General features: G+C 38.4%; 1 protein-coding gene across 3 annotated transcripts in view; it reads left to right on the plus strand.

Moving 5' to 3' along the window:
• The window catches only part of bmpr1aa (bone morphogenetic protein receptor, type IAa), a 109,353-nt gene that overhangs the window by 17,465 nt on the left and 79,592 nt on the right, over positions 1-12,296 (plus strand). For 2 of the 3 annotated variants that reach the window (XM_007899318.2, XM_007899320.2), the window contains exon 1: positions 6,202-6,331. The exons of the other annotated variant lie outside the window; for it this stretch is intronic. The gene's annotated coding sequence lies outside the window, so the exon portion shown is untranslated. Of the gene's footprint in view, positions 1-6,201; positions 6,332-12,296 lie in introns of those variants that run through there. 3 annotated transcript variants of the gene reach the window in all.

Genomic DNA, 12,296 nt, shown 5'->3' on the forward strand with positions numbered 1-12,296 from the left:
TAGTATGACATGCTAGAAGGGAAGTGTAAAAGATATTAAGAGTCGCAGACAATTTAAAAAACATTACTCCTTCAGTAGTCTTAATTACATCACCCCAGTGTGGTACTAAGCTATAAAGATCACAAGGTTGCAGGTTACATTCCCAGTCTGTGCTGAATTAACTGATGGTTGCAGTTGGGATGCTGTAATTGGCTTTAGCACTCCTGGGCAAGAGAGGAATAAATTAACTCTGACACAGAATCTTTCCCCTGATTCTGGAAAATAATTTGTTTTACTGGTTTTGTTCTTCCATATACAGGCACTACATTTTACAGTTAAATCCCGTGAAGCACTTTCAGATGTTTCAATGACATTTTAGCAAATGGAAGCATTATTTTTACAGCATAAGAATGAATCCCTATTCTGCTGGTTTACGTCCCTTCTCCATCATTTTGTGCACGTTTTACATTAAACAATGAGAAATCAATGGCTTGCAGAGTCTGGCTGCTTTAGAATATAATTAAGATTGTAAAGGGTGACCAAAAAGTCGTGATACCATTACAGTGTCTAATAAGGCTTAAAGAAATTAAGATAATAAGGTAGCTGAAAAATAAGACTTTTTGGTCACCCAAAAACCTCTTGGTGAACACACTCCTAAGAAGCATTTATACACTTTTTGGTATATATAGGTGGATGCAGTCTGCAATCAGGGTTCTGGGTAGTTAGCCTGATCAGAATAACTTGTTTTGTTTTTGTGGGACTGTTGTCATTTCATTGAATGCAATGGAAAGATCTTAGAGACATTTCTAGAATTTATTATGTTTGTTTCCTGATTCTATAGATTTGATTGTGACTAAGCTGGTGTTTTTTTTTAGAAACAGTGCAGTGGTACATTTGTACAGCTGTTTAAAATCAGGATTAACTGGCACCAGAGTACAAGTCCTGTGTAAAAGGAATTATTGTACTGTTATGATCTGGCAACTAGAAATATTTTCCATATGCTTTGTAATTGTTCTGTCACCTGATGTTTTGCCACCACGTTCTTTGGTTCAGAATAGATAAACTTTATTTAAAAAATCCTCTTGCCTCTGAGTCCGAAGGTTGTGGGTTCACCACCAGGTCAGAACATCGAACTTGTGTAAACTAGGCTGGCACCCCAATAAAGTGCTGGAAGTGCTACCCTTGAGAGTAAATATTAAACCAAAGTCTTGTCTGCCTGTTTAGGTGGGCATTAAAGATCACACGCTACTATTTATTTTCAGATTGCTACTGATTTTGTTTTACGGACAGGATCACGAGTGGCGGTCCTACTCCCTGCTGGACACTGGATTGCTCGTTATGTTAATTTTTAGATGTGTTTTAATCTTATTGTTCGTGTCTTTATTACATTTAAAGTTAATGATGGCCTATCCCACTGAAGTATTTGGATATTTATCGCATGTGAGAATTTCTAAGGAAAGGGAATATTTACGAAGTTTGATTTACAACATTTCAGTTTTAATTGTCATCGTTTATTATGTTGAATGATATAAATGTTAACAACCTGTATCTCAAAAATGCTGTGTTTTTTTATATAAAACATATATTGTAGGCTACTTCTGGGTGATTAAACACTAAAATACATGGCAGAGGCTATAAAAGTAATTATATTTAGCACTTCAAGGAGATAGTACATTAATTGGGTGGGCACTTCACTCAGATGTTCAATAAATTGCATGTAGTTTGACACTTTCACAATAGCTGTGTATTTAATTACCTACACTGAGAGCTTTGAATGAGTTACCTCTTCATTAATTACCCATCTACTGTGAAGCATATAGCTCAAATTTAATCTAACTACTGTAGTTCAAGAAATACTATATTTCTTTTACGTAAAAGGATTTTATCTAATTTTCTTGTAAAAGAGTTGTCTGGTTTCTCATTTGATCAGTCACACTAAAATCTGGGAATACTGTACTTATTTTTCTTCTACTAATCATAATGAGTCATGCTAATGCTCAAGTATGGAACAGTTATGCTCCACCAATGTTTATTGACCCCAATCTGAGAAAAGCTTATTGCAGCAGTGTGACTTTCAATTTCCCACATTGAACCTTGGGTGACATTTGAGAAACGTGTTGAGGATTCCAGTTGACAAAGAATACAGAGAATCCCCCTTTTTTTCAACCATTTCTTGTTTTCCTGAAGTTAACTCCTTTAGGGGCACAATTCTGTGTATGTGGTCATCCTCCGTTACCTCATTTAAGTGGCAATTCATTTGAAACCCTTTACTATAACTTGAGATTTGATTTATAAAGGTACAACACCAGTATCAAACATGTAGGATAACAGGCATTTGTTGGAGAAGTATCTGTAATTTTGACCTTTATTAACAAAAACATGAAAAGCTTAAATTCTTACTGCATTTTTCTAATTTATTGTTCAAAAATATAATAATCATTAAATAATTGTTAGGTGTTAAATACATTGATGTTGCATTGGTTATTTAGTATTTTTAAATATTCCATGTTGTGCCTATGTTTAGTGCAGTTGTGCAACTCACAGTCCTTTGATCTCTGGGTCTGGATTTGAATCATGTATTGAACATTTTGCTTTCTGCTTCCTTTAGGAGCAGAATACTTCTGTAGTAATACCTTGTAGTACAGAGCCGATTTCTCTTTTTTTAAAGTCTACAATTTTGGAGAAATTGATGGTTCTGAAACATACCTGGAGGGGTGCCTGTAAGTCATCATCAGTTTTTCTGTTGTCAGATTTCCCAGAATCACTTCCTGTGCTAAAGCATGCTGGCCAGCCTTGCTGGTATTTGCTTGGATTGTGGAAGTGTCATGAAGTCAAATGGATCGATCATATGTGACTGCATTTACTGACCCACATCAAATCCAACAAGAGAGCACTAAAGCTGTAACATCATTCTCAGCTCCTGTTGGCAGCCATTTTTTAAATTGAATTGGTACCGAGATTATCAGATAAACAATGTTATCCCTGCGCAAAGCATTTTGATTATATTGCTAAATCAAATTCACCATTTGCAATTATTTAGTGTGCTTGTGTATTGCTTACATTTTAACTAGGCACCTCTCTTGCGATTATCTTGGATATATTATGTGCTTTTGATACAATGCTTCTTTGTCATCAAAAACAAGACAAAATTGGGTACAAGTGAACAATATTTGGACATGTCTCAAACCTCTTTAGAATGAGAATGTGTAGCATGAAGTTACGCACATATTGGTTTTGAATTCAATAGAAACGTACTTAAAATCTGTAAAAGGAACTTCGATATAATGCTCATTTAAGGCATATCAATGCCATAAAGCAATTTATAAGTGAGTTTAGATTACTAAATACAAATTGGAATCAAATGGGAGTGAATTAAATGAAATAGTATCTAAACCTACATAACCAGCGCAAGCATAGTTGAACCTCGATTTTCTGCCATATATGCCAGGAATAGAACTTGCATTTATATAGCGCTCCTCACACAGGGTAGAGTCCCAAAACACTTTGCCGCAATACACAAGCACAAAAATGAGTGATCAACTCCTGTCAAAAATTACATTTGATATATTGTCTTTTGTCGGGAGGATGTCTCAAAACGCTTTAAAGGATACATTATAAAGTGCAGCAACTGTATTTTGCGGTTGAATGCTGCAGCCATGAAATGAGTGACCAATTTTATTTGGGGGATAGTTGGCCAATGACACCAGGAGAAACTCCTTTCTCTTTTTGAGTAGTGCCATGGGAATATCTAACGTCCACCTGAACAGGCAGACAGGATTATGTTTTCATAATGTGTCTGAAGTACTGTAGCATCTGACCAACGCAGCCCATCCTCTGCGCTGCTTTGGAGTGTCAGCCTGGACGATAAGGGTTTCAGGTCCCATTGTGGGACCAACTGAGTCAGATTGACATACAGAGAAGATTAGATAAGATTAAACTACTTTTATTATGAGTTGCAATTCATACGTCATGAGACATTATTAGAACTGTGAAAGACACTTGCAGTGAATTTTTTTGTCTTACAAAGATAGTAACAGAAGATTTGCACCAAAAGTGTATGCTGCCTGGTGTTTATCTCTAAATCCACAAACCTACCTTACCTAACTTGAAAAGGTTTAAAGGTAGGTGTTTTTACTCCAAAATTTTATCAATTTAAACAGATTTCTAATCTAGATTGCTGCCAGCGAAGCGTTTGTTTTTGTCCCAAAGGTAGCGATTTTAATTAAGTTTTCCACTAACTTGTTTTTCATTCTGAGCCTGGCTATTTTATCTGGAGTTGAAATTGCCTCAGCCATTATTTGGTATGAGTCATGATCTCCTGGGTTTTGTTGATTATGATGAGGCCTGCGTTTCTGGCATGCTGTCTTTATGCTGTAACTATGTATTGTCTAAAATTAGAAAAGGCTTTGCAATTCTAAACTCAGTTGAAACGAGAGAGAGGAATCAAGGTTGTCTTTGCAATAACCTGATCACTGCAAATAGATCACTTTCCTTTTCATTGCAAGTTTAAGGTCTAAAATTTGATGGTTTGTGTTTTGAACCAGCAGGAGAGGAAAGTTATTCTCAAACCTGGAGGTAGTTATCTGGTCTAATGATGCAGTACTCATTTAGATGTCACTTATATGTTTACAGTGGTTTCTATAGGCAGGGATGGAGCAAAAACAATACTAAGCAGACAATTGCATTTTCTATCTGAGCCATCTGTGTGTGTGTGTGTGCGTGCGTCTGTGTGTGAGTTAGGGGGTGGGGGGCGGGGGTGCGTGTTAAATGCTGCATTTGCCCAATTAATCACTTTACTGTGAGCTTAAATTTGGAAATTGAGATGAGTTATTAAGCAGTTATGTCTTAGCACAGAAGGGGAGGGTAGAGATTTGCTTAAATGAGGGATCAATAGAGGAGAAACTAGACAGTATGGAGACATTATTAGAAGACGATATTAAAAGCAACCTAGAGGACCTGGATGTGATTCCCAGCAGGGTGAAACGTTGGGCAAGTTTCCTTACTCCACATGCTCCAGTTTACTTAGCAGTAAATAGGAACCAGGTTGTTAGTCAATTGGCAGATCGCTTTTCCGGGGGGTAATAATTCCTTTAAAATAAATTTTAGAAAATTTGGTCACGTAATCCACGTCTGATTGTGGGACACTGCTGTGTGAAATTGGCTGCCGTATTTCACCTACAAAACATACAGTCAATACACTTTACAGTATTTTCTGTGAAGCGTTTTGAGAAGTCTCGGAAGACGTGATCAGGCGCTATATCAAATGCAAGGATTATTATTGTTAATACTTCCCGGAATTAGGTAAGCAGGATGTCCCTCCAGGCAGAGAGTGCACATTCCATTCCCACAATCTATCTCTGATTTCCACGTGTAGGTGGGATGCATGGAAATCTCAGCTAGATTTGGATATTCTTAAGCATGATGATGGGTTTTTGCACATCTGTTCCAGCTTCAATCACTGCGCTTTCTCCCCCTCTTTATCTTTAAATCCCACCTTAAGACCTACCTCTTTGACTGTTCCTATGATCACTTCCCCCTTCTCCCTTGCTCAGTCCAACCCCACCACCTTACAGTGCTCCAAGATGTTCTCCCATAAGAAGGATGCCTATATAAATAGAAGTTGCTGTTAGTTTTTTAATCATTTGCTCTTCAATTTATCTGTATTCAGCTGTTCTTCATCCCTTTGTGGTGTATCTGTTTTTTTCTGTTGATACAGCTGAAGCGATCTCCCTCTGTAGGAAACCAAATGCATCCTATTTCTCAGTTTTGTCAATGGATCCCTCTGACCTGAGCTGCTTACAAAGTGTGGCATGTTGCGTATCATTTGTTTCAAATTACTTGTCCATATGTAGTTGACAAAGTAATCTACTGTTTTGATTGGTCAAATATTTGAAAAAAATGATTATTAATTTTCCAAAATCTGATCGTTTATATAAACTACTGTAGGGATCAAGCCACGATTTGAAATCAAACTCAATGTCCGGATTTTTTTAGAAAAAAAGGGATACCAATCAATTTCTTGTGATCATAAAAGTATAACAGTAAAATTAGATATCGCTAAATTAGATATTTCCGGATCAAAATTCTTATTGGCTTTTCTAATTGTAGAGATGATCACTGAGAAACTGGATTCTGTGCAGTGTTCAGATTTGTTTTACTTCCCAGAAAGTGTACAGGGGCAGGAAATGACATCACTAGTTGCTGTTACCTTTATCTGTTGCATATTAAGGAAGTGGTAGGGAGGAAATGGTGAGGTGAGAGTGAAACGACATGAATTTCCTGCCTATGGTACAAGTGTCTTGTCTCCAAGTACAGCGATCCCAGGCAAATATCCAGAAGAAAAAATTACAAGGTGCGTAGCAGCAACTGACAAGCTCAAACAGGGTTTGTTTGGGTGACGTTTTTTTCCTTCTTTCCTGTGTTGCTCTTCTCAACATTTATGACATTGTTGTAGTGAATTATGAATTTCTGATCGACACTTCTTGTTCGCGAGCACTTATGGTAGTTTATACAATGAGATTGAATTATTTGTCTGGATGGTAACTTAATGAGTTGATTCTGTTTCTGTCTGCTTCTGTGAAAATGCCCAAGAGGGATTCAGATTATGCAGTCATTAATCAATTTCCCAAATACGGGCAGCAAAATAACCTGTTTGAAGTACAATTAGCTCCTTAGGAAAAAACAGCAGGAGAATAAAGTTTCTGTAAAATTCAATTTGTTCTCTTGCAACTTACTTACTCTTGCTCTTTGTAGACTGCTTGCAGAATGCTTGCTTTCAGATTGATAAGGAACTGAAAGCTATCCAGTTACCGTTTTTGGCCATCAAAAAAATTATTTGTGTACCACTTTGTTCAATATTTGATTTAAATCAAGATCACTATGAGAAGCCTGGACCTTGAGTAGATTTCAGGAAGTTTCTTTTTCTGTCCTTGTGCTGGAGATTGTCTTTGGTCTTACAATTTCGAGATTTCTATGTGGAAGATTTTTGTCAGTGGGTTATTAAACTTTTGTTTATTACGATCATAAAGCAGTGTTAATATAATCCTGCCTTTGTGGTCTTTAAAACAGACACAATAACTCAGATTAGTTTTTTAGATTTTTTTTGCAGATATACATTGGACTTTGTAATTGGTGTTTCATTGGATAGATTTGCCTTTGTGACTGAGATAAGGGGATTACTTTTTGTAAGAGGAGGATGTTTGTTTCCATGCAATACCTATAAATACCTTTACATGATCACCAATTGTGTTCATGTGTTTTGTCACAAAGAAGCCTTGTAAATATTTTATAATGGTTCTGTAACTGCTTTGGTTTAGGTATTCTGTTCTGTCTAAAGACTTTTCTTTGCCTATCCTGTTGAGATTTTAAAAATCTGATTACAATGCTGTTTTTTTTAGGTGTGAGGAATCTGAAGTTATGTGATATTGAGCTTTCTGCTTCAGGTTATACTTGAATCCTGGCAGAGATGTATTACATTAATAATTTGTTTGGTGGCCTATCTTTACAGTAGATTGAATTGTGCCACATGTGCTGACTATGATTTCCTAATTATTATTGTATTGAACACTTGGATGATGTACTGATTATTGGTGAATAAAGGTAATAAATCAAGTATCATACTGGTACATTTCAATAATATTACAATGTAGAAGCTATTCTTTGATAGTACACATGAAATGAACCATTTGATGATATACTCTTAATATTTAANTTTTTTGGTGTCACTCAAAAGTACAGAGCTATGATATTTTAAAGCTGTACTTGGTGTCTTGGGCTTTCTAAACGTAGCTATTTTCACATATTTTATGCTTCCATCCAATTTTAACCAGATTCTACAACAGGCTTTACAAAATGTAAAGCAGAAATAGTATAAAAAAATTAAAAATCAATTCAACTTGTACACTTAAATTCGGCTGCCTAATCTTACATTTTGTTTTGAGTGAGCCTTGTTGTGGGCTGGTTTTGCAACTCTACCACAGCCCAACCATCCAAGTTTATTTATATCTTTTAAATTAATCCTTTTGAGAAATCTTTTACTGTTATACACATGTCATAGCTAAAAATAATAGTTAGAATTTACCACTTCCTCTGAACATTCTACAAATAGACATATTGATGTATCACATAAACCCAGGGATAGAAATAACTATATCTCTTCAGCTGCGATAGACAAAAATATAATTGATGCTCACCTGTTGTCTTTCCCTAGGATGATTGTGGCGGTTTGCATATTTAAAGCCACACGTTATACTTAATCCAAACTGCTTTGTTAAAGTAGTAGTGTATTTGTAATTCCTCTGCCAAAGTTTGAATTCTTGCTTTGACTCATTTTACATTTTGTACGCTCAGCGGGTCAGTTTTGTTTGCAGTTTGGAAGTCGTAAACCTGACTCTGGCCAATGTTTAGTTCTGGCATACAGAACAACGCAATTTGTATTTATATATCACTTCGACATTAGAAGGACATCTGAAAGTGCTTCACACAGTTGGAAAAGTACCTGGGCCAGGGGTGGGAGTGGATGAGGACTGAAGAGGGCAGGGGAAAAGATGACTGAAAAAACAGCAAAGGAATTGTGTATAATTCTGGAGCCTAATTTTATTGCATAGTTTTGCTTTTTTATATATCTTAACATTTGGAGTCGTAGCCAAGTTTATTGTTCTCTGAACAGCTGCAGTGGCAAATGTTTGCAGAGAGGTGTTCCACCCTTTGTGGAGTTATCAACGCAGGATTATTAGAAAATAAAATTTGTAGGAAATTGATTGTATATTCCATACAAATTCAGGTGGGATTATGCTCATGTTGAATTTATAGTGAGTGCTGCTGCAAATGACTCATAGAATCCTACAGCACAGAAGGAGGCCGTGCAGCACATTGTGCCTGTGCTGGCTCTTTGAAAGACCTATCCAACAAGTCTCGCTATTACCTGTAGCCCTTTTAGAAACCGCGAATCTACTTCCACCACCCTGGTCAGACAGTGCATTCCAGATCGTAACAACTCTCTTGGTTTTAAAAAAAAGGTCTCTCGTCTCCCCTCTGGTTCTTTTGCCAATTATCTTAAATCTGCGTCCTCTAGTTACCGACACACCCGCCAGGGGAAACAGTTTCTCCTTGTTTACTCTTATCAAAACCCCCTATGAGAACCTGATTCAGTGTGAAATTAGTGTGAGGCAATGCTGATGTCCCCGAAGGCTCCCAGAATTGCAGCAATCCTGTATTCAGCAACAGTGCTGAAATATAAAAAAATGATAGCATCCCATACTGACGTGGGTTCATCTCCTGCCCGTAGAGCAACAATGCAATAAGTGCGCAGATGGCCAGGTGTTAGCATCGCTGACCTATTTGTAGCTTTTGAGGCCAGCGTGAAGGTTTGCACCCAGAACAGGACTGCACTTGTGAATTTGCACTTATTGATGCCTCTGCTTTACATTTGGTCCCGCTCTTTAAATGGTAGAGAATTTTGGCATCAGTCCTCAGACTCCTTCATAACCATTTCTAAAGCACAGTGTCTTGCATTATAATTGATGGATTTAATTGGCATCTCCAAATGCTGCCCATGAAATAGCAAGATAATGTAAATGTTTTCGCTGGAGACCGAGTCAGTCATCTTTTAGTCATCTTTCCTGGTCAGGAGCTGACTAAGTGATTCAGCCTGCCCATACATGACAGTAATGTGGCTCAGAGTTGTGCTGGGGTGTGGTTCTCGGTTCTGTACCCCAATTAGTCTTCAAGTTTGGGCATGGTCTATGGTCGTGGTCCATCATGGGAGGCGGGGGAAAGGAAAATCACAGCTGTACTACTTCTGACGTAACTGACATTCACTCTTATTTTCCAGTAGGGGTCATTCAATATTCAATTGGGAGCAGAAACCTGTGTCGTTTTTGCATGAAAGTGGCCTGGTTGACTCACTCTCTTATTCTGTCTAGGCTCACCCCCCACTACCCTGTATTCATTGCTCCTCTGTTTTACCAGTCTTATAGCCCATGCTAGTCAAATCACTATGTTATCCCATAAGCGCAAATTAGTCTTCTGTTTTCACTCCATTTTAATTTTAATACTCTAAAACAAAATAATTTGTTTATTTTTCTGAAGGCTCTAGAGGCCACATCACAATTTTAAAATATCGCAATTGATTTTAAATCTCATTTCATTTTCATAATATTTCCCCAAATTGTCAGTAATGTGACTGCTGTAATCCTACCCTATTTCAGTTTACGTTGCTGCAAATGATATAGGACTGTCTTCCCCCCACCCCAAATAATCCGAAATAGAAAAAAGTAAAGATGTTACCGTATTTCAAATTGTTTGTGATTAAGCAATTTGAATCTCTTTGAAAGTGTTAAATAATCTTATCTGTAAATCATTTCAGGGGTTAATGTGAAATCTCGTTTTCTCTTTTTCTGCTCACGGTGAGTCTGTCTGCCATGAACAGGGTTTGGCTGTCTGCAATTGATGCCGTCTGATATTCCCCTAAGTTTCAGGTTGCTGAGTATCTTGAGATTTAGTCTTTCCTGAGTGTTATATCTTTATGTGACTGGTAGGAATCTTGCTGTTTGTAAGTAGAAGTGGAGACGGTAAAGAGGTGACCTTCAATGGATGTTCAGCTCCAAATTCATTCTCAACAAAGCTATAGCATTTCTCTGAGTTGACCACTGTAAAATACACACTTTTACAGCAATACAGAAATACAGCAAGTAGCCATATTTGCTCTATTTGATGAAATGCTGCTGCAATGTTTGTACAGAGCTGTTTTTGCTTTGATTGGAACTTGCACCCTTTGAACAGTTACACAACACTAAAATGACCTTTTGAATTACTTAGAACTTCTATTAAATTTTCTTTTCAATAAATCATGTCAGTTATAAATATCAAAAGCTGTTCAGTATTTTACTGTAGCTTTATTACAACATTCCCTATGAGGAATAGTTGTATTTTGATTTATGTATTGATTTGACGTTGAAGACTAATTTTCCCAATTTAAATTTTTCTTGCTAAGGTTAAAAGCCCCACTTTTGAAAAAAAATTGTGGCACATGGTATGGTTTTCAATCTTGCCTAGGCTGTCAGGAAGATGTTGAGCCCAATCAATTCATTTCCTTAAAGGTGTAAGCATGCCAAAGGCTCTTTTATACCTTGCTATCAATTGAGTTAAAGAGATGGGAGAAGGTTGCCTGTCTAGTTAGGAAAGGCTATTGTACGTGGATGTTGGAAAGATAACTTTTATAAAGTACCTGTGAGAACAAAATGCAGATTAAAAACTTTCACCAACCAATGCAAACTTGGTGGGAGGCAAGAGATCTTGTGAGTACAAAATGCAGATAAAATTTAAATCCCGTGAATCGCTTTAAGATGTTTCGATGACAACAACAAAATTACATTTGTATAGCGCCTTTCACATCAAGAGGATTGCCCGAGGTGCTGGACAATCAGTGCTTCGGACCCGAGCTGGGGTCAGGGAGGGTGGGGGGCAGGGTGGGAAGGAGGGTGACCGAAGGCACAGTCAAAGAGGAGGGTCTTGAGATGGGTCTTGAAGGAGGTAAGGGAGGAAGCGAGGCGGAGGGACTGCGGGATGGAGTTCCAGAAGGTGAAGGCAGAGAGGCTGAAGGCCCGTCCACTAATGGTGGGGCAGATAAGGCAGGGGACGTGAAACAGGCTGGAGCCTGCTGAGCAGAGGGAGTGGACAACTTGGTAGAGGTTCTGAAAGTTGCAGAAGTAGGGGAGTGCAAGGCCATGGAGGGCTTTAAAAGTGAAGACCAAGATCTTGAACTGTATCCTCTGTGTGATAGGAAGTCAATGGAGTTGGGTGGGGGTGATAGGGTCGCAGAGCCTGGTGTGGGAGAAGACATGGGCTGCAGAGTTCTGGATGATCTGCAGCCTATGGAGGGAGGAGTTGGGGAGTCTGACAAGCGGGAGTTTGCGTAGTCGCGCCTGGATGTTATGAATACGTGAACAAGGGTCTCAGCTGCCTGCGGTGTGAGACAGTGTCGAAGCCGAGCGATGCTGCGGAGGTGGGGGAAGCCAAAGCGGGTCATGGCACGGATGTGGGGTATGAAGGACAGTTGAAGGCCGAACAGGTCGCCGAGGTTTCGTATTGGATTCATGAGTAGAGTGCATCCATGGAGGGAGATGCTGTCAGTGCCTGAGGTATGGAGGCGCTGAAGGGAGCCAAGTAGGAAGGAGGGTCTCGGTCTTGTTGACATTCAACTGCAGCAAGTTAGCACTCATCCAGGACTCAATATCCGACAGACAGTCTGTGAGGTCAGCAGTGGTCCTGGAATCGAGGGCGGAGGCAGAGAGGGAGAGTTGGGTATCATCGGCGCT

The sequence above is a fragment of the Callorhinchus milii genome, unplaced genomic scaffold, assembly GCF_018977255.1.
Source record: "Callorhinchus milii isolate IMCB2004 unplaced genomic scaffold, IMCB_Cmil_1.0 Scaffold7, whole genome shotgun sequence".
Classification (NCBI taxonomy): Eukaryota; Metazoa; Chordata; class Chondrichthyes; order Chimaeriformes; family Callorhinchidae; genus Callorhinchus; species Callorhinchus milii.